At 38.2% G+C, this 19,703-nt stretch overlaps 1 protein-coding gene across 1 annotated transcript in view; it reads left to right on the top strand.

The window, feature by feature from the left end:
• The window catches only part of SLC9A5 (solute carrier family 9 member A5), a 2,700,532-nt gene that overhangs the window by 1,969,364 nt on the left and 711,465 nt on the right, over positions 1 to 19,703 (top strand). The window lies entirely within an intron of this gene.

The raw sequence follows: 19,703 nt of genomic DNA, 5'->3' as shown, positions 1-19,703 counted from the left end.
TCTCTTCTGTGCTGTAAGGCTTCGGTTGATGGCATACTTCTGACACCAAGATATCATAGGTTTCATAGGTGTGTACTAGGCTAATGGCCCTTGAGCCTTTACAAGCCTAGCCCATAGGATTACCCGGGCATTGTGCCACCCGACCTTAGTTCCTAGTGTCTCAATCGAGTAGACCCACTGGAGTGATCCCAGGGGTGAATTTTCTATTTCCCATCCACTTATCAAGATTTCTCTTAAAGAGGACCAGTGAGGTGCTCAGTTTGACATGTATATGAAGTCTATTCCATAGCATGGGCAGTCTCTGGGTTATGAACCTGTCCCTCCAGCATGTTCTGCTGATTGTGGTAATGAGGTTGAGGTCTCTGGAGTGTGTGGTGTGAAGGGATTGGGATTTCTTTAGATGTAGCATTTCTAACAGAGCTGGGTCAGTAATATAAAGGATGCATAGGCTGATAGCATATTGAGATCTTTCTCATCAGCTTTAAACAGTTGCAAACTCCTTAAATGGCCTATAACCAGACTCTGAGTCTGATTTCTTATCTACACTGGACACTGAAACTTGTCTGGTGTAATAAGCCCACGGTTTTTGTTATATTTATTCACATATCAACTAGTCTAGTTCATGACCAATGTTACATAAAGTCATAGATTTTTACTAGGCTAATGACTCAGAGAGGGCCTTTCTAAGCCTAGCCAAATTTTCTTGAAGTAATAAAGATGTTCTGAGGGCCAGGCATTCATCTGTCCATAAGGAACAATCATGCCAGGCCCAGTATAAACTTCTTATTCCCCATCCACTGGTCTAGGTTGGGCTTAAAATGGGTTATAGACAAACTCAGCTTCACATGGATTGGAAGTCTGTTCCATAGGAGGGGCAGTCTCTGTGACACATATATGTTTCTCCAGCATGTTCTGTTTAAGTTACAGACACAATTCAGGTCCTTAGACTTTGTATTTCTTGTACTGTCTGACTTATGAATATGCAGGAGATTCATAAATGTGGGTTTTGTGGATGATTTGTAAGCCAGGCATAGATCACCACTCAGCAATCTGTAGGAGACTAAGTAGAGGGAAAGGACTTTAAGATGCTCCACATAAGGCAGGTTTGTTATGCCTTGTATTCTTTTTGTAAGGAACCTCTGAGGTCGCTCTAGTTGCTGCATATGCCTAGTCAGGTCCATACTGCTTGCAAACATCTGCAAACCTAGTCAACCATAAACCCTCAGCAATTGTTTCAATTTCAGTGAAATAGATTCCAGAAATGACTGGCCCAGTACCAAGCCTTGAAGGACTCCACTAGTGACTGTCTTCTTGGTGGAGGTGGCCTCACCTATTTTGACCTCCTTGGTCCTATCGGTGAGCCATTTGGCTATCCAGTAGGTTTTAAAAGGCTTTATACCTACATTAAGCTTGTCTATAATGCCTGAGTGGGGTATTGTATCAAAAGCCTTGGCCAGGTCAAGGTAAGCTGTGTGCGCAGTCATGCCTTCATCCAGTACTTTGGTGACCCTCTCAAAAAAGTCCACCAGATTTAATAGGCATGACTTTCCTTTAACAAAGCCAAACTGTGATGGGTCCAGCTTTTTCAGGTTGCTTATGTCCTCATTTATTACATCCATAATAATTCTTTCCATGGCCTTACATATGAGACTAGTCAGACTTATGGGCCTGTAGTTATTCTGATGGCTTGGACCTCTTTTGTGCAGGGGAGTGACTGTAGCCATCTTCCATTCCCTGGGCACAAAAACCTGAATGTAGGCTCCAACTGAAAATGTTTCATGCTATTTACTAAGCATTCCAGGATGTTATCGGGGCCCATCGATGCAGTGTTTTTGGCACTGGAATGTGCATTGATGACCTGTTTCTTATTAACAGTTGGGGGGATTGTGGTATGCAGTATTTCCTTTGGAATATTGAAGGAGAGTGGGGGTAGAAATTTGAGCTGAACTTGTCAGCCAAAAGGTTGGCAATGGCCTCCGGTTCACTGTGGGTGATGTCATTTACAATAACTTTTGTGCATTGTTGTATATTTCTCCTGAGGTTATATACATAGCTGTAAAGCTTTTTGTGGTTGTCCTTTGCCTGAGAAGCTGTTTTCTTCTACAAATTTAGCCTTTAAGTATTAATTAAACCTCTTATCTGCCTGTTTACATAGATCAGAAGCTTTTGGGTTGTATGGCTTTGTTCCGTCTACACTTGACTAAGTTTTTTTTGTTTTTTGTTGAATAACCGATTAATATTGTGATTCCACTAGGGTGGCTTGTCTTTTGAGTTTGTCTTATTTTTAATATTCCAACGAGAAGAAAACTCCAAACAAAAAGGTTACTCTGGTTAAGCGCTTTCATCTGCAAGACAACAGACTTCCTCAGAACCAGGCATACTAATTAAATTAACCTATTTAAAAACATTTTAGCGCCAAAAATGGATATTTCACTTAAAGGGCTATGAACATTTCCTAAAAAGGAATCTACAATAGCCTAGTGTAAATTTTATATATGCAATACATCTAGTGGCCTACTAAATACACATAATGTCATAAATGTATAAATATCAATATTACCAACCAACATGATTGGAATACTTGTTTGATGGTTCATAATAAATAGTTATTTGATGGTTAAAATCACCCAGTATTAGGGTGTTTGGTTTTATCTTAGTATTTTCCAGTATGTTTAGAAAGGTGTAGTGAGAATCTTGGGGTATGGTGGGGGATCTGTAGCATGCTTCAATTTGGACTGCAGTCTTACCTAGTGTTAGTTGCACTTGGAGAATTTCAGACACATTGTGTTGGCCAACTAGCCTGGTGGTGTGAATATCCTTGGTGAATATTGACATTCCTCCACCTTTAGTGTTTCGGTCCTGGTTTGGTGGCCAAAAAGTGTGGTAAGAGTTGTAGCCTGGTATTGCAGGGGTGCTCTCTGGAGCCTTGAACCAGGTCTCAGTTACTGCACAGATATCGATGTTCTCCATTTTTAGGAGTGCCTCGAGAGAGTGCATTTTGAGGTTTAGACTTCTAGCATTGAGTAGCATTACCTTCAGATTTTGCATGCTTGTACCTGTTACGGTGGTGGTTTTGTCCTTTGAAGTTTGCCTAAAAAAGGCACTATAGGGGTGGCAAGAGCCTTAGCCAGTAACCTGAATCCCAGGGGCGACAGGTGCAGACCATCTCTGGCAAAGCATCGTGGTCTGTAAATCATGTCATCCCAGGCAGATGTTTTTTGTTATATTTATTCACATATCAACTAGTCTAGTTCATGACCAATGTTACATAAAGTCATAGATTTTTACTAGGCTAATGACTCAGAGAGGGCCTTTCTAAGCCTAGCCAAATTTTCTTGAATTAATAAAGATGTTCTGTATCCAAATAGGACATTGAGGGCCAGGCATTCATCTGTCCATAAGGAACAAGCATGCCAGGCCCAGTATAAACTTCCTATTCCCCATCCACTGGTCTAGGTTGGGCTTAAAATGGGTTATAGACAAACTTAGCTTCACATGGATTGGAAGTCTGTTCCATAGGAGGGGCAGTCTCTGTGACACATATATGTTTCTCCAGCATGTTCTGTTTAAGTTACAGACACAATTCAGGTCCTTAGACTTTGTATTTCTTGTACTGTCTGACTTACGAATATGCAGGAGATTCATAAATGTGGGTTTTGTGGATGATTTGTAAGCCAGGCATAGATCACCACTCAGCAATCTGTAGGAGACTAAGTAGAGGGAAAGGACTTTAAGATGCTCCACATAAGGCAGGTTTGTTATGCCTTGTATTCTTTTTGTAAGGAACCTCTGAGGTCGCTCTAGTTGCTGCATATGCCTAGTCAGGTCCATACTGCTTGCAAACATCTGCAAACCTAGTCAACCATAAACCCTCAGCAATTGTTTCAATTTCAGTGAAATAGATTCCAGAAATGACTGGCCCAGTACCAAGCCTTGAAGGACTCCACTAGTGACTGTCTTCTTGGTGGAGGTGGCCTCACCTATTTTGACCTCCTTGGTCCTATCGGTGAGCCATTTGGCTATCCAGTAGGTTTAAAAAGGCTTTATACCTACATTAAGCTTGTCTATAATGCCTGAGTTGGGTATTGTATCAAAAGCCTTGGCCAGGTCAAGGTAAGCTGTGTGCGCAGTCATGCCTTCATCCAGTACTTTGGTGACCCTCTCAAAAAAGTCCACCAGATTTAATAGGCATGACTTTCCTTTAACAAAGCCAAACTGTGATGGGTCCAGCTTTTTCAGGTTGCTTATGTCCTCATTTCTTACATCCATGATAATTCTTTCCATGGCCTTACATATGAGACTAGTCAGACTTATGGGCCTGTAGTTATTCTGATGGCTTGGACCTCTTTTGTGCAGGGGAGTGACTGTAGCCATCTTCCATTCCCTGGGCACAAAACCTGAATGTAGGCTCCAACTGAAAATGTTTCATGCTATTTACTAAGCATTCCAGGATGTTATCGGGGCCCATCGATGCAATGTTTTTGGCACTGGAATGTGCATTGATGACCTGTTTCTTAGTAACAGTTGGGGGGGGTTGTGGTATACAGTATTTCCTTTGGAATATTGAAGGAGAGTGGGGGTAGAAATTTGAGCTGAACTTGTCAGCCAAAAGGTTGGCAATGGCCTCTGGTTCACTGTGGGTGATGTCATTTACAATAACTTTTGTGCATTGTTGTATATTTCTCCTGAGGTTATATACATAGCTGTAGAAAGCTTTGTGGTTGTCCTTTGCCTGAGAAGCTGTTTTCTTCTACAAATTTAGCCTTTAAGTATTAATTAAACCTCTTATCTGCCTGTTTACATAGATCAGAAGCTTTTGGGTTGTATGGCTTTGTTCCGTCTACACTTGACTAAGTTTTTTTTGTTTTTTGTTGAATAACCGATTAATATTGTGATTCCACTAGGGTGGCTTGTCTTTTGAGTTTGTCTTCTTTTTAATATGAGTGGAGACAGATCATTCTATACAGCTATTAATATGGATGTATATAGATTTTATAAATAGCTCAGCAAATGTTATGGTGCTTACTAGGTTTGGGGTGCATGGAATTTAGCTAAGGTGTCCCTTAGTAGAGAGATAAAGGTCAGCCTTGGAATAGTTCCTAAAGGTTTTTGGTTTTGTTGGATCCACAGATTTAAATTTTAATTTCTAGCAATACTACCTTATGGTCAGATCTGATGTTTGAAGATATTATATTGGATGAGGAACATCGACTCCCCCCCATGTTTGTGAGGACAAGGTCAAAGATGTTTGTACCCCTGGTAGGAAAATGGACCAACTGTTCCAGGATGTTTGTAGTTAACAAAGTTTAGGAATCGCTGGGCTTGTACATTAGAAGTGGTGTAGGATTCCCAATCTATAAAGGGGTAGTTGAGATCCCCCATGAATATTGTATTGGGTTGAACAGTGAGGGACTCTAGTACATTGCACATGTATGAGTTCCACTGGGTCATACACTTTAACTAGTCTGAATGTGAGGTTAGTTTTAATATAGACTGAGACTCCTCCAACTTTAGTTCCCTACTGTGAAGTAGCTGTCTCCATGAATTTAAACCAGGTCTCCATTACTACACAGCTGTCTACACTTTACAGGGAGAGGAAGGCATGCAGGGAGTGGAGTTTCTTGTTAAGACTTCTAGCATTGGGCAGTACCACCTTTGGATATTCCTTCATAGGTTCAGTTAAGTCTGGAGGTTTATCAGTTTGGCATTGCCTAAAAAAAAGCATTGTGGGGGTGGAAAAGATCTTTGTAATATCTAAAAGCTTGAGGGGATAAGTGCAGACCATCCCAGCAGCAGAGTGGTCTGTCAACCATGTCCTCCAAGGCCATCAAGTATTGTAGCCCCTTGGACTGACACCAGAAGCTAAGCCAATTGTTTAAATCAATTGTTTTCTGTTGGTAATGTGTCATAATCATGAGAGAAGGTAGTACGCTACTCAGTGCTAGGCTCATACCTGAGTGAGACACACAATCAGTAAGATCAACCATTTCTCGCTACATACAGTCAGGAGAAATAAATCTGAAGTCATTAAGACCCACATGGACTATGACAGAGTGGTATTGGTACCTGTCCTGACTGCCTGTGTGATTTGACAGATCCTAGCCATGGAAAGACAACTAACCATGACTCTCTCTTTACTCAGTCTGGTGAGGGGGGGGCATCGGTATGCCGTACAATAGAATCACCAATGACCAGAAAATTTGGCTGTGCACTGGTTTGTCTTAAGGGCTTAGCAGTAGAGGCATTGGATACAGTGTTAGTATGTGTAGCTGTGGGTAGTGTTCACATGATGGCTGAGGATAATTTTTTTGATTTTGCTGTGCAGAAGATCTTAGTGTTTTAGGAAGGTTACCTGTAAGTGCCTCAGCATAAGTAGTTTTATGTGTAGGGTCTTTATCCTGTGCAGTAGGCATGGTGTCACAGACAACCTCTTTAGGATTAGTTTTGGTTGTATGAGAGAGTTTTGCCTCCAGCATTGAAGTAGTTTACACCTCTTATATACTATATCTGTTTTATTAAGAATAATTGGATTGTCGGTGTACATGATGGAATTGCTACAATGCCTCAGAATGTCCATATCAACTAGACTGGCCACAGAGAGAGTCAGGAAGTGCATATCCATGGCCACTGATCTACTAGGGAGGTGTGATGGAAATTTAAATATTGAATAGATCAATAGGATGAGCAACGATCAGCTATGCACAAAGTAGATGCTCTAGTACTTAAAAAAATCTGTCTAGACAGCAAATATATTTTAAAGGAAACTTAACACTGTGAGATGCTGACATCTGCACAGATTGCAAGGAGGAATTCCACTGTGAGATATTGGCGACTATACAGATCACTGCTAGGCACTGTTGTGTGGAGTGCAGCAGTTATAACTAAATACCGTAAACAAGGTCAAAAAGTTCATATACTCAACACAGAAACACTCAATTAATGCAGCTGTAACAAAAACAATATTCAAAACAAGTGCCAAAACAGTGGATATGGTAATGTAATTCTTAGCTTGCTCGTAGGTTATGAGCAAAACATTGTGCAACTGCGGCACTTAAATAGCAGAGGAGATTCAATTAAAAAAATACACACACACACACAAACAAGGCCCTGTGACCAATTAAAAACAGCACACTCTTATTTCTTTTACACAGTCCTGGGCCAGAAAATAACTTAGGTCCCCTTTGCTCTCACTAAAGTAGAACCAAGGCAGTTCTAACTGAAGGCTGTAAAAAAAATCAAAAAGTGCAGATATTCAAAACAAGATCACTTAATTAATGCAGCTGTGACAAAAACAATGTGTGAAACAAGTACTGAAACAGTGTAATGTAAATCGTAGCTTTTGTAGAGTTTAGCAGAAATCTGCAATGCTCTTCTTCTCAAGTAGCATGGTCTCCAAATGCTCCAGGCACAGAGATTCAAATTTTTAAACACACTAACCCTCTAGCCAATCAAATAAAGTCACGATAAGACTTACAATAGCAATTCCCAGTTCAGAAGGGCATAGGCTATCTTCTCCTGCCACAAGAGTGTAAACCACAAAAATTCAAAAGCAAACTTCACGTTACTTAAGACAGAGGTGGAAAGTTTCAAAGCCCCCATGCTAAAGGATAACGCTGTCCAAGCTGCAAAATCCTTTACTAATGCATTCTACTGGCACCTACAAGAATGCATGGATCATGCTATCCCAAGCAAAACCAAGACTCACTCCTCAAAGAAAAGGAAACCAGTCTGGTGGACTCCTGCCATAAACAAGCTATACAATAGAAGGAGGAAACTAGTACAGAAAAGAGTAAAATCCCAAGAAATGATGATCCCTCATAAAATCATCCAAGGCGAGCTTCAAAAGAAAAATTGCCAAGGACTCCAAAGATAACCACAAGACATTCTTTAGCTATGTCAAGAATCTAAGTGGCAATGCTCAGATCTGCTCAGAGTTAGTGCAGAATGGCACAAAATACACTGAAGTGACCGATATCGCCAACTTCCTGGCAGACAGGTTCAGCGCAAACTTCACCCCCAAGAAGGCCAGTAACCATACCAGAAGAATGTAGAACCCCTGCAATCACAGACACTCAGGTTAAAACAGCCCTCTCCAAAGCCAAAAACACAGCATCAATGGGACTGGATGGTGTCCCAGGCTGCATCCTGCACGAGCTCAAAGACGAACTAACCCCTCACCTAAACACACTGTTCAAACTCAGCCTCTCCACAGGCTACATACCCATAGAGTGGTGCACAGCAATGGTTATTCCGCCCCACAAAGGTGGAGCCACAACAGACCCCGGGAACTATCACCCTATAAGCCTGACTAGCTTGGTCTACAAGGCTATGGAGTGCATCATCATGGAACTCATTAACAGAGACATTGGGAACCTCCAAACACTGGACCCTACCCAGTTCGGTTTTGTTTAGGGCAGATCATGCCTCCTAAACCTAGTGGACTTCTTTGAGACAGTTACCAAGGCTATAGACGAGGGAAAGGTGGTACACACAGCGTACCTAGACCTCACAGAGGCCTTCGACACCATTCCCCATTCTGGTATTATAGACAGGCTCACCAGCCTGAACATAAACCCCTATGTCACAAGATGGGTTGCCAACTGGCTCACAGACAAAACCCACGTGGTAAGAGTTGTGGGAGCTAGGTCAGACTCTAAACCAGTTACAAGTGGCATTCCCCAGGGCTCAGTCCTAGGACCCCTCCTGTTCGGCATATACTTCTTGGAGGTACAGGCAAGCACAGGAGGACTATGGCTGACCAAGTTCGCAGACAACTGCAAACTAGGGGCTATAATTGACTCTCCAGCTGTCACAGACATCCTCCAAAAGGGTCTCACTGAGATAGATACCTGGTGTCAAAATCATGGCCTCAAGCTAAATGCCAAAAAGTGCATAGTCATCCCCTTTGGAAAAAACAAAGTACCCACAAACTACCACATAGATGGTAGTCCCCTAAATATGGAAGATGTAATAAGGGATCTGAGGACCCAAGTAGATAGTCATCTCTCCTTTGATAATCACATTGCCAAAGTGGTTAGAAAATCCTTCTACATGGCCCGCCTAATCACAAAAGGGTTCGCATCCAGATCAAAAGAGGTCATTGTGCCCCTCTACTCATCACTCATCACTCATCAGACCCATCATAGAGTACAACACCCCATTTGGGATACACCTTACAAGACACCTGCAACAGCTGAAAAGACCACAGAAGTACCTCACCAAGAGGATCACTGGCCTCAAACAGATGCCCTATGCAGCTCGACTGAAGAAATTCCAGCTGTACTCAGTTGCATACCACCTACTCAGAGGTGATCTCTACCTGACATACAAGGCCATGTCCAACCCAGAATTGATGGACATGCTCCACCTAAATAAAACCTTATCCCCTCAAGCCACACGCTCTAGAGATCTAAACCTCACCACAACAATGCATAGGATGTTCTGGAGGGATAGATTCCTGTCCCAGATACTTCCCATGCTTTGGAACAAGATTGCAATCTACATTAGACAGAGCTCCTTGCTAACACTCTTCAAGAGAAACCTTGATGAGTGGATGGGAAACAGTTTACCCCAGGGATCACTTTAGTGGCTGTGCTGGACAGAGGCACAGGGAACTAATCTAAGGGGGCAGCGAAAGACAACACATTTTGGCTAGGCTTATAAATGCCTTCTGGCAGATAGCCTAGTACCTACCTATAAACCTAAAATAACTGGTTTGGAGTCTAAGTGCTTAAACCAGAACAAAGACAGTTAGAATAATAGGCACAGTAAGTCTTCACTAGCAGTTCCCAGCTCAGAAGATTGGAAGCTACCCTTTTCTTCCACAAGAGTGTAGACCACAAACCACCTTAATGAAAAATAACTGGTTTCGAGCCCAATTGCTTAAACCAGAACTAAGACATTTTTAGAATAACAGACACCATAAACCTTTACTATCCAATTCCCAGCTCAGAGGGGTGTAGGTTATCCTATCTTGCCACAAGAGTGTAGACAACAATCCTTCCTAATGTAAAATAACTGGTTTGGAGCCATTTCCTTAAATCAGAATTAAGAGGCTTAGAATAACAGTTACAATGTAATCAGGCTACTAACAAGCAGTAATAAATTCAGCAGATTAAATGCAACTAACCTCTGTAAGAAAGTGCAGCAACAAGCTAAATGCAGTAGGAAGAAGCACAGATACAGTAAAAGCAGCAAAGTGCATTTGTTTTTTGTGATGTTCTTGAAATTGGACAGTCAGTCTGACTAGCAAAAGCATCCCTCCTCTCATTTTGGTCTCTGAAATATGTGGATGGTAGGAATGAACACTGTACTTGGAATACTGTCCTCTGGCTTTAGCCAAGACTCCATAATTTAGTCTGTGCTTCCAATATGGAGTACCTGCTTTTACTTTTGCTGACATTCCACAGTACAAATAGTGACACCTTTCCTGTTACCTCTGTCCTTGTTTGTGCTTTGACACATCATAGACATGATTATAAATACCAGCATAACATGACATGCTCTTACTTGACTCCAGCTTCAGTGCTGATAAGGGTCTGTCTTTTTGAATGAGCATATAACAGACTAGCAGTCAGTTGGTCATGCACAAGCCTCAAGCCATTCAAAAATGTAGAAGAGCAGCCAGAAGGTTTCACAACTAATGGAATCAAATCTCTTTGGCAAGCAACTGAAAACTCATGTACAGGTTCTGAATGTTCTCATCACTTTTCTTGAATCTGCCTAGCAATTAATGTCTTGTCTACTGTCCCACAAGTTATACTGCATCCAAAATGAGATCTTGGCATGACTACTACAGTGATGGGAAACAAATGCTTTAGAATAATATAGGAAGGAATTTTCCTTACTGTGGACAGTAAGACAGAACTTTTATTGATTTCCACATGCTGATTTTATTTCTTTATTGGGGATAATGAAACATTATCTACCAGTAATGCAGTGTTTTATGTAGTGTGCATCACCTGCAATTTCTTTACCATCCTCACTAGTAATTTATGCTGCCCCACTGGCGTTTCCTGCATCATACAGCTGACATTATGTATACATGTATTATTGATTGTCTGATTTGCTGCCTAACAATGCTGTGATATTCTGAACTGGTTATCTTGATGTCAGCTGCATTGCATCCCACTATGCTGTATTTTATGCTGCTGAATGTAACTTGTTTGTTATATTTTTGTAAATGGATAAATAACTCAAGCGTTGACAGAGTGAGAAATAACCTTCTATGTGTAAAAAATCCAAGTAATCTGGTCTTCTGAGACAAATAATTCAGTTTATTACACAGATAAACCACGATAAGCGCTTTCACTAACTAGTAGCTTCTTCAGATCACAAACAGGAAGCACAGGAACCATGTGCTTTAAATATCTGCATGTTAATTAATCAACCAACTTTTAAAGCAGAAGCGCCATAAAACCTAAAAACTAAATATATAAACATAAAATCATCTCAAGATGCAACAGAAATAAACAATGGTGTATGCATATTACTTTTAAAAAATTAAAATAACTTAATTCCATAAGAAACAATAAAATTGAAGTAAATATAAGAACATGTTGTGAGCAGCATACTATCAAGTACGAAAGTGTATACAGCCTAATACATAACTGCATGTGATAGTCATATTATTAATAATACGAGGCAACTTAGAAACTATACATAGTAGATGCCATCAAAACATGAAACCATATACAAGTCGAAGAACTATTATCAACCAAAGTGATACTTGGTATAATAAGGTCAGTGCATAAACAAAGATGTATATCTGCATATGTATAAAAATGTGTATATAAATGTAGTGTCTTAATAAATATATGTATCTAAATATAAAAGAATGAATGAATGTGTACAAAAATATAAATAAATAAATGAATAAATAAATAAGTTATTGTCTAAAAATGAAGCTAAAACCATTAACATTAACAGTATTACAATATAAAATGAATAAATTACCCAAAATGTGATATATGTATGTGTATGTATATGTATGGGAACAAATATCAGAGCACATTGAATTCTTAAAATTTCAGAACTTAGTGTGCCTACGTTTCTTTAGGTGTGGTCTGATAGATGCCCTTTCATTTAAACCATGACCTTTATCAGCTCTCAGCAAAATAATCCACCTACTTTCTCTATCTTCGGTATGATTCATGATGTCACCTCCTCTTACATTAACATTCATTTTCTCCAGCACCCTAAACATGAACTTGTGTTCAGGACTTGTTTGTGTCACATGAATGCATTCTGCAGATTACCTTTCTTTATATTATAACAGTGTTCCCTTATTCTGTCTCTTAATACCCTATTCGTTTTACCAACATAGAAACATGAACACAGTTCACATACAGCAAGGTATATGACATCAGGTGTCATACAGTTGGCATTGGCGTATATATTTCCCTCTGTGTATCTGGATGTATAAATACTATGCTAGAATCTATTGAGGAGCAAAAGTTGCATTGTCCACAAGGTGTGGTTCCATAACTAAGACTCATTCTTGTTTGGTGGATAACAAAGCAATCTTTTAAGATTCTTCTTATTCCTATAGGTAAAGGACGGAGAATCACCTACAATGTTTGTCAATATGACATCAGTTTGTAGTATGTTCCAATTTTGGAGATGATCTCTAATTTGTTTATTATCTGCTGTATATGAAGTCAGAAACCTAACTTTTGCATTTGTGACTTCTTTGACATCATTCATTACTATAGGCTTGGGCCCAAAATATGGGGTACCTGATGTCGAACGAACTTAGAGCATTATCAAATTGTAAATCTAGAATTATAACCTCTCTCAGCAAACTTCTCTCCCAAGTCATATAAGTCTGCCATAAAGCCTTTATCATTGGAATTCAACCTAGACAAGGGTCTGTCCTTTGACTATGTTACTGAAAACATACTGAGGATGCATACTAGTTCTGAATAGTAAAGTGTTCCTATAACAGGGTTTCCTAAAAATCCCAGTGTTAAACATTCCACATTCGAGTTTTTAACATATAAATCTAAAAATTCAATTTTCAATAATGAATATTTCATTGTAAATTTCAAACATGGTGTAATGTTATTCAAAACCATATTGAAACTAAGCAATTCTTCTATATTACCATCCCATAGAATAAACACGTCATCCACAAACGTCTATAAAATCTTGCATATTTCTTAAACATGTATTCTTTGAATAATAACTGTTCTTCCCAGTAAGCTAGGAACATATTAAGCTGTTGGCACAAGGAGTGCCCATAGCTATCTGATAAATATTATCAGTAAACATAAACACATTATTTTCCAGCACTAGCTCAAGGAAATGTACCAACAAGTCAATTAAAACATTGCCATAGGTACTATGTTCTGTAAGATATTTACTAACATAAGTTAGACCAAGATCATTAGGGATGACTGTAAACAATGATTGTATATCAAAAGTTACTAAAATCAGATTTTGGATAGTATCCATTTGATTATTAATATAGTACAAATCTGTTAAAACTGTTTAGAATCACAAATACAAATTCATTATTGTTTAAAATACACCTTAAATGTTTCTCAATAAAACTGACAAGTGCTCCGTAACCCATCCTTGCCCTGAGACTATTGGTCTCATGGGTGACTTAATGCTTTTGTGTATTTTGGGTATTCCATGTATAACTGGGATGGTAGGCATCTTAATATATAAATAATTGAACTCATTTCTATTTATTAAATTACTTCTATAAATATCTGTTAAAATATCATGTACATATGCACACATTTCATGGACCTTAGTAAAATCAATTCTTGTATAAAACACATCACTTAACATATTATACATTTCATTCTGATAATCTATGGTATCAAGTACCACTATGCCAGAGCCTTTATCTGCTGGCCTAATTGTTATATTTAAATCATTTCTTAGGTTATGAAGGCTCTTTCTTTCATGGTATGACAGATTATTATTAAACATAAAATTAGAATTGTTCAGTCTCTTTTTATGAAAATACTTATAAATCTCATCTTCTGTAGTGCGTAAATATGCTTCAATTAATGGATGATTTACTGGTGTATAGTCACTCAGATTCTTAAACACAAATTTATCATTGCCAGTAGTTAATTCACTATCAATCTTATTAATAGAAGTATCATTATAAATGTACTTGAGCATAACATTTCTGCAAAACATTCTAACATCTATGATGGTTTCATCTAGCATACTATTGCTATGAGGAATGAAACTTAGTCCTTTGACTAATAAATTAATGTCATGCTGTGACAGCGGAACACTGGACAAATTAAAAACTAAATTTTGTTGTGATTTGTCCACATTTTCTTTAGCGTTGTATTGGTGAGTGGCTCCCCTGAAAATTTCCTCGACTGTTCGGTGTTCTGCTTAAGTTCTTCTCCTTTGCTAAAGGGAAGGAAAGATTTAAAGCTGCTCCTTTTTTAAATTCATTTGTTTTAGATCTAACAACCTGCTCTTGATCATTCAGCAGTCTATTCTTAACAACATTCACAGTAGGATATAAATTTACATTTTCATTCATACTGTTATGCGTTATATGTATAACATCTATAGAGTCATTGCTAGTTGCTATCTCCTCATTACTAGCAGCTAAGTTAGTAGAAGGACAAATATCAGCAGATATAGTATCAGAGTCAACGTATTCATTAGCAATGGTTGGGGCCTCTCCTGCAATTTCTGGCACATTAGAAACAGCTGCAGGAGATGAGACCACTTTACCAGTGCTCTGTAGAGTCTTATGCTGTTGAAGAGGTAAGCTGCCTTGCTTGATAACAGATGCAGGCATACTTTCTGGGACACGCCTTTCCCAGACAAAAACTTGCCCTGTTTTAAAATCCTGTATGTCCCTTGAAACTTTACTTTGTTTCTGCTGAAATAGTTTACGCTCATAGGCAGATACACAGTCAAGTATATTGTCAAATAAATCATGTATAGCCAACTCTCTATAGTCTTTAAATAACTGTTGCTGTAAATCATTGATTTTACTTGTTAGAGCTTGTTCTTCAGGTTTGAAGAAATTAATCAACAGTTGTAAATATTTAGTCTCAATATTTATCTGCTGCCACAATGACAGCAATTCTGGGTATTCATTGCCTTGACTAGGCATAGAGAACACCCTGAGCCCGTGGTATAATGGCATTATCTAAACAAAATTGAAAATGCTGCCTTTGCATTTGTAAACGTTTCAGTTTATAAAAGTGTTTCTCTATGTCATTAAGTATTAAATTAGCTTTCTGAAAATCCACATCACGCTCACCCATATTAGCTGGTAGTTGTTCAGTTGTTAGCGACCACAATGTAGTAAGAGTCCCATCAAGATGCTGTTTAAACTTGGCTTCCATCGTTGCCTTGGGCTTATAGGGAAGCTCAATATCCGCCATGGCTTTAGTAGAATATCCAGTAGCTAGAAACTCACTCGTAGTCACGTAACCAACGTAGAAAATGTAGAAACAGCGTTGAAATGCTGGTTACTGCCAGCACACTTGCTTATAAAAGATAAGTAAATGGATAAATAACGTTGACAGAGTGAGAAATAACCTTCTATGTGTAAAAATCCAAGTAATCCGGTCTTCTGAGACAAATAATTCAGTTTATTACACAGATAAACCACGGTAAGCGCTTTCACTAACTAGTAGCTTCTTCAGATCACAAACAGGAACCATGTGCTTTAAATATCTGCATGTTAATTAATCAACCAACAAAACCTAAAAACTAAATATATAAACATAAAATCATCTAAGATGCAACAGAAATAATGGTGTATGCATATTACTTTTAAAATTAAAATAACTTCATTCCATAAGAAACAATAAAAATTGAAGTAAATATAAGAACATGTTGTGAGCAGCATACTATCAAAGTGCAAGTCTGAAGTGTATACAGCCTAATACATAACTGCATGTGATAGTCATATTATTAATATCTGAGGCAACTTAGAAACTATACATAGTAGATGCCATCAAAAACATGAAACCATATACAAGTTGAAAGAACTATTATCAAGGTCAGTGCATAAACAAAGATGTATATCTGCATATGTATAAAAATGTGTATATAAATGTAGTGTCTTAATAAATATATGTATCTAAATATAAAAGAATGAATGAATGTGTACAAAAATATAAATAAATAAATGAATAAATAAATAAGTTATTGTCTAAAAATGAAGCTAAAACCATTAACATTAATGAATGTTAATGTAAGAGGAGGTGACATCATGAATCATACCGAAGATAGAGAAAGTAGGTGGATTATTTTGCTGAGAGCTGATAAAGGTCATGGTTTAAATGAAAGGGCATCTATCAGACCACACCTAAAGAAACGTAGGCACACTAAGTTCTGAAATTTTTAAGAATTCAATGTGCTCTGATATTTGTTCCCATACATATACATACACATACATATATCACATTTTTGGGTAATTTATTCATTTTATATTGTAATACTGTTAATGTTAATGGTTTTAGCTTCATTTTTAGACAATAACTTATTTATTTATTCATTTATTTATTTATATTTTTGTACACATTCATTCATTCCTTTATATTTAGATACATATATTTATTAAGACACTACATTTATATACACATTTTATACATATGCAGATATACATCTTTGTTTATGCACTGACCTTATTATACCAAGTATCACTTTGGTTGATAATAGTTCTTTCGACTTGTATATGGTTTCATGTTTTGATGGCATCTACTATGTATAGTTTCTAAGTTGCCTCGTATTATTAATAATATGACTATCACATGCAGTTATGTATTAGGCTGTATACACTTTGTACTTGATAGTATGCTGCTCACAACATGTTCTTATATTTACTTCAATTTTATTGTTTCTTATGGAATGAAGTTATTTTAATTTTTAAAAGTAATATGCATACACCATTGTTTATTTCTGTTGCATCTTGAGATGATTTTATGTTTATATATTTAGTTTTTAGGTTTTATGGCGCTTCTGCTTTAAAAGTTGGTTGATTAATTAACATGCAGATATTTAAAGCACATGGTTCCTGTGCTTGCTGTTTGTGATCTGAAGAAGCTACTAGTTAGTGAAAGCGCTTATCGTGGTTTATCTGTGTAATAAACTGAATTATTTGTCTCAGAAGACCGGATTACTTGGATTTTTTACACATAGAAGGTTATTTCTCACTCTGTCAACGCTTGCTTGAGTTATTTATCTATTTACTTATCTTTTTTATAAGCAAGCGTGCTGTGGCAGTAACCAGCATTTTTAATTTACCTTTCAACGCTGTTATATTTTTGTGCTTGTTATCCCATGTCACAATTTAAACATCTCCTTTGAATCACAGTGCTCACTGAATAGAAATGGACATTTATGGAGCAGTAGTTGTGTGATTTGTCTTCACTTGTGTGAAGAAACTGAAAACACTGTCATCTGCATTAACATGTATGGCAGGAGATTTGTGTGTATTCTCAGACTGACTTGTGTTATGTGCCAGCATGTCTAATTGTGAAGATGTAAATTAGTTTTTTAAATGTTGAGTATTTCCCTGTTTATACTGAATGTTTAGATAATCTGTCAGTGTGTTGATGCATTTCCAAAAAAAGCATTGTGAGGGTGGAAAAGATCTTTGCAATATCTAAAAGCTTTAGATGATAAGTGCAGACCATCCCAGCAGCAGAGTGGTCTGTCAACCATGTATTCCAAGGCCAAGTATTGTACCCCTTGAACTGACATCAGAAGCTAAGCCAATTGCTTAAATGCGCATGTTTGAGAGGGACATTCTAAAGTACTGTGGAGAATCAGATGAACCCCTATACCCCTGGGATCTCTTCTGTGTCCCTGCTTGACAGAGGTACAGTAAACTAACCTTAAAAGGGCTACCTTCTGTGACCTACTATACAGAGGCACAGTCAACTAATCTAAAAGGGTGGCGAAAGCCAAACACACTCTGGCTAGGCTTATAAATGCCCTAGGGCAGATAGCCTAGTATCAACCTATGAACCTATGAACCTATGAACAGTGAGTGATGTCATTAGAATTTTCCTGGTTGCTAAGTGATTATTTAAACAGCTGATTGACAGAAAAAGAACTTTTTCAAACAGCTAACTGTTATTTCTAAAACTAAGACAGTTGAGACTGCAGTTTTTCAAGTACTGAGCATTTTGTCAAGTGCTGGGCAGTTTTGTGAAGTACTGTCAGTTGCAGTGCTGTGCAGTCAGTGAACACCCATGAAAGATAACTCACAAAAAAGTAAGCCTGCTTTGGCCTTGCTGTTGTGTTACAACAGATCAGGAACAGTATTTTTTAGTTAGATTAGAAAAGCTTTGTTATTAAGATGGAGTTTTTCTAGAAAAATGGACTCCTATCCTACAGTTTAATTTTACATTTCTGGTGATGAAATCTGGTGTTTACTGAAAGCTATTGATTTACATTCTTGTAATAATTGTACTTATTATTAAACATTTTTCATTACTTTACATTGTGGCTGGAAATCAGTGTTATTCTTTAGAGATTAGAGAGTGCCTTTACCTGTTCAAAACTCCCCAGGTCACCTCAAAGGCCTGGTCACTTATGGTCATGTGATACTTAATTTTCATAATTGGACACCGCTTTACAAGGGCATGAAGAGAGTCTGATTGGTGGCAGTGTTACTGTATTATTTTAGGGAAGGGAGATAGCTGAAAATCTTTGTCAAGCTTTCCCAGAAGTGTTTGGATGTGTGAGATTTAAATTTACTTTGAGTGTGAATGTATCAGAGATCTTAAATTTGGACACATTGCTCTGAAGTGCATAATAAGAAAATATATTTGGGGTGGACAGAGGTATATAGTCCAGTCCCAGGAAAACAGACATGTTCCTGTTGTGCTCTTAGGGGAAATTGTGAAATAGTACTTCTATTTAAGTGACAGTCTCATTTTGGAGTCAGTACTGAGGATTGAATCTCCTTAATTACTGACCAAGGATAGTAAGGGATGTCATATTAATGGGTAGCAGTCTGGTGGGGTATTGGCCAGGTGTCACAACGTGTTAATCAGCATTTTAAGCAGCTTCTATAAAATTGAAACCTGCAAAAGAAGCCCGGCTTTGTAACAGACAGAAGCCTCGACTATGACATGAACAGCCAGTTTGAATAGCTTCTCAGGAGATGGAAGATGGTGACAGTGAGTGACTTATCCCAGCTCCCTCATCTTAGTGGAAGCTATTGGTGGATGCAGTCAGCAAACCTGCTCCTCTGTAAGCACAGTTTGGCATGAAATCAGTGGCCAAATGACCAGGGGGATGTAAACCTGGCAACCCAGGTTGGTGATGCTGTCCCTCATGGGGCATGTGGGTGTTGGAAGCATGCACACTTCAGGGGGAGGGTATAGGGTGCCCATGTCAGCCACCAGGATCACTGTTAGGGCCCAACAGAAATACCCCTCATGGCTACCTGAAGGATAGCCATTTCATGCATTATTTTTTCCACAGTGTTGAGAATTAACAGGCACTGGCTGTGGCTTGATGGTTGGTAGGCATGAGGGCCAGAAATGGGATATAGAAAAACAAAAGAAAAAGTATATAAAAAAACTGCAAATGAAGTCAGTGTTCCTTACATTTGTAATGGGTCTTTCATGTTTCCTTGCTGTGCAGTTCAAGTGCAAACAGTAGGTAGCAACTTTGCCAGAGCTTTACAGGAAAGAAAGGTATCTTGTTTTGAAGAATACAATAGATTGTCAATCTTTCAGCAA

The sequence above is a fragment of the Protopterus annectens genome, chromosome 8.part0, assembly GCF_019279795.1.
Source record: "Protopterus annectens isolate FY-2018-M chromosome 8.part0, PAN1.0, whole genome shotgun sequence".
Classification (NCBI taxonomy): Eukaryota; Metazoa; Chordata; order Ceratodontiformes; family Protopteridae; genus Protopterus; species Protopterus annectens.
The sequence above is the reverse complement of the archived record's forward strand: the minus strand, read 5'-3'. Positions and strand labels throughout refer to the sequence as shown.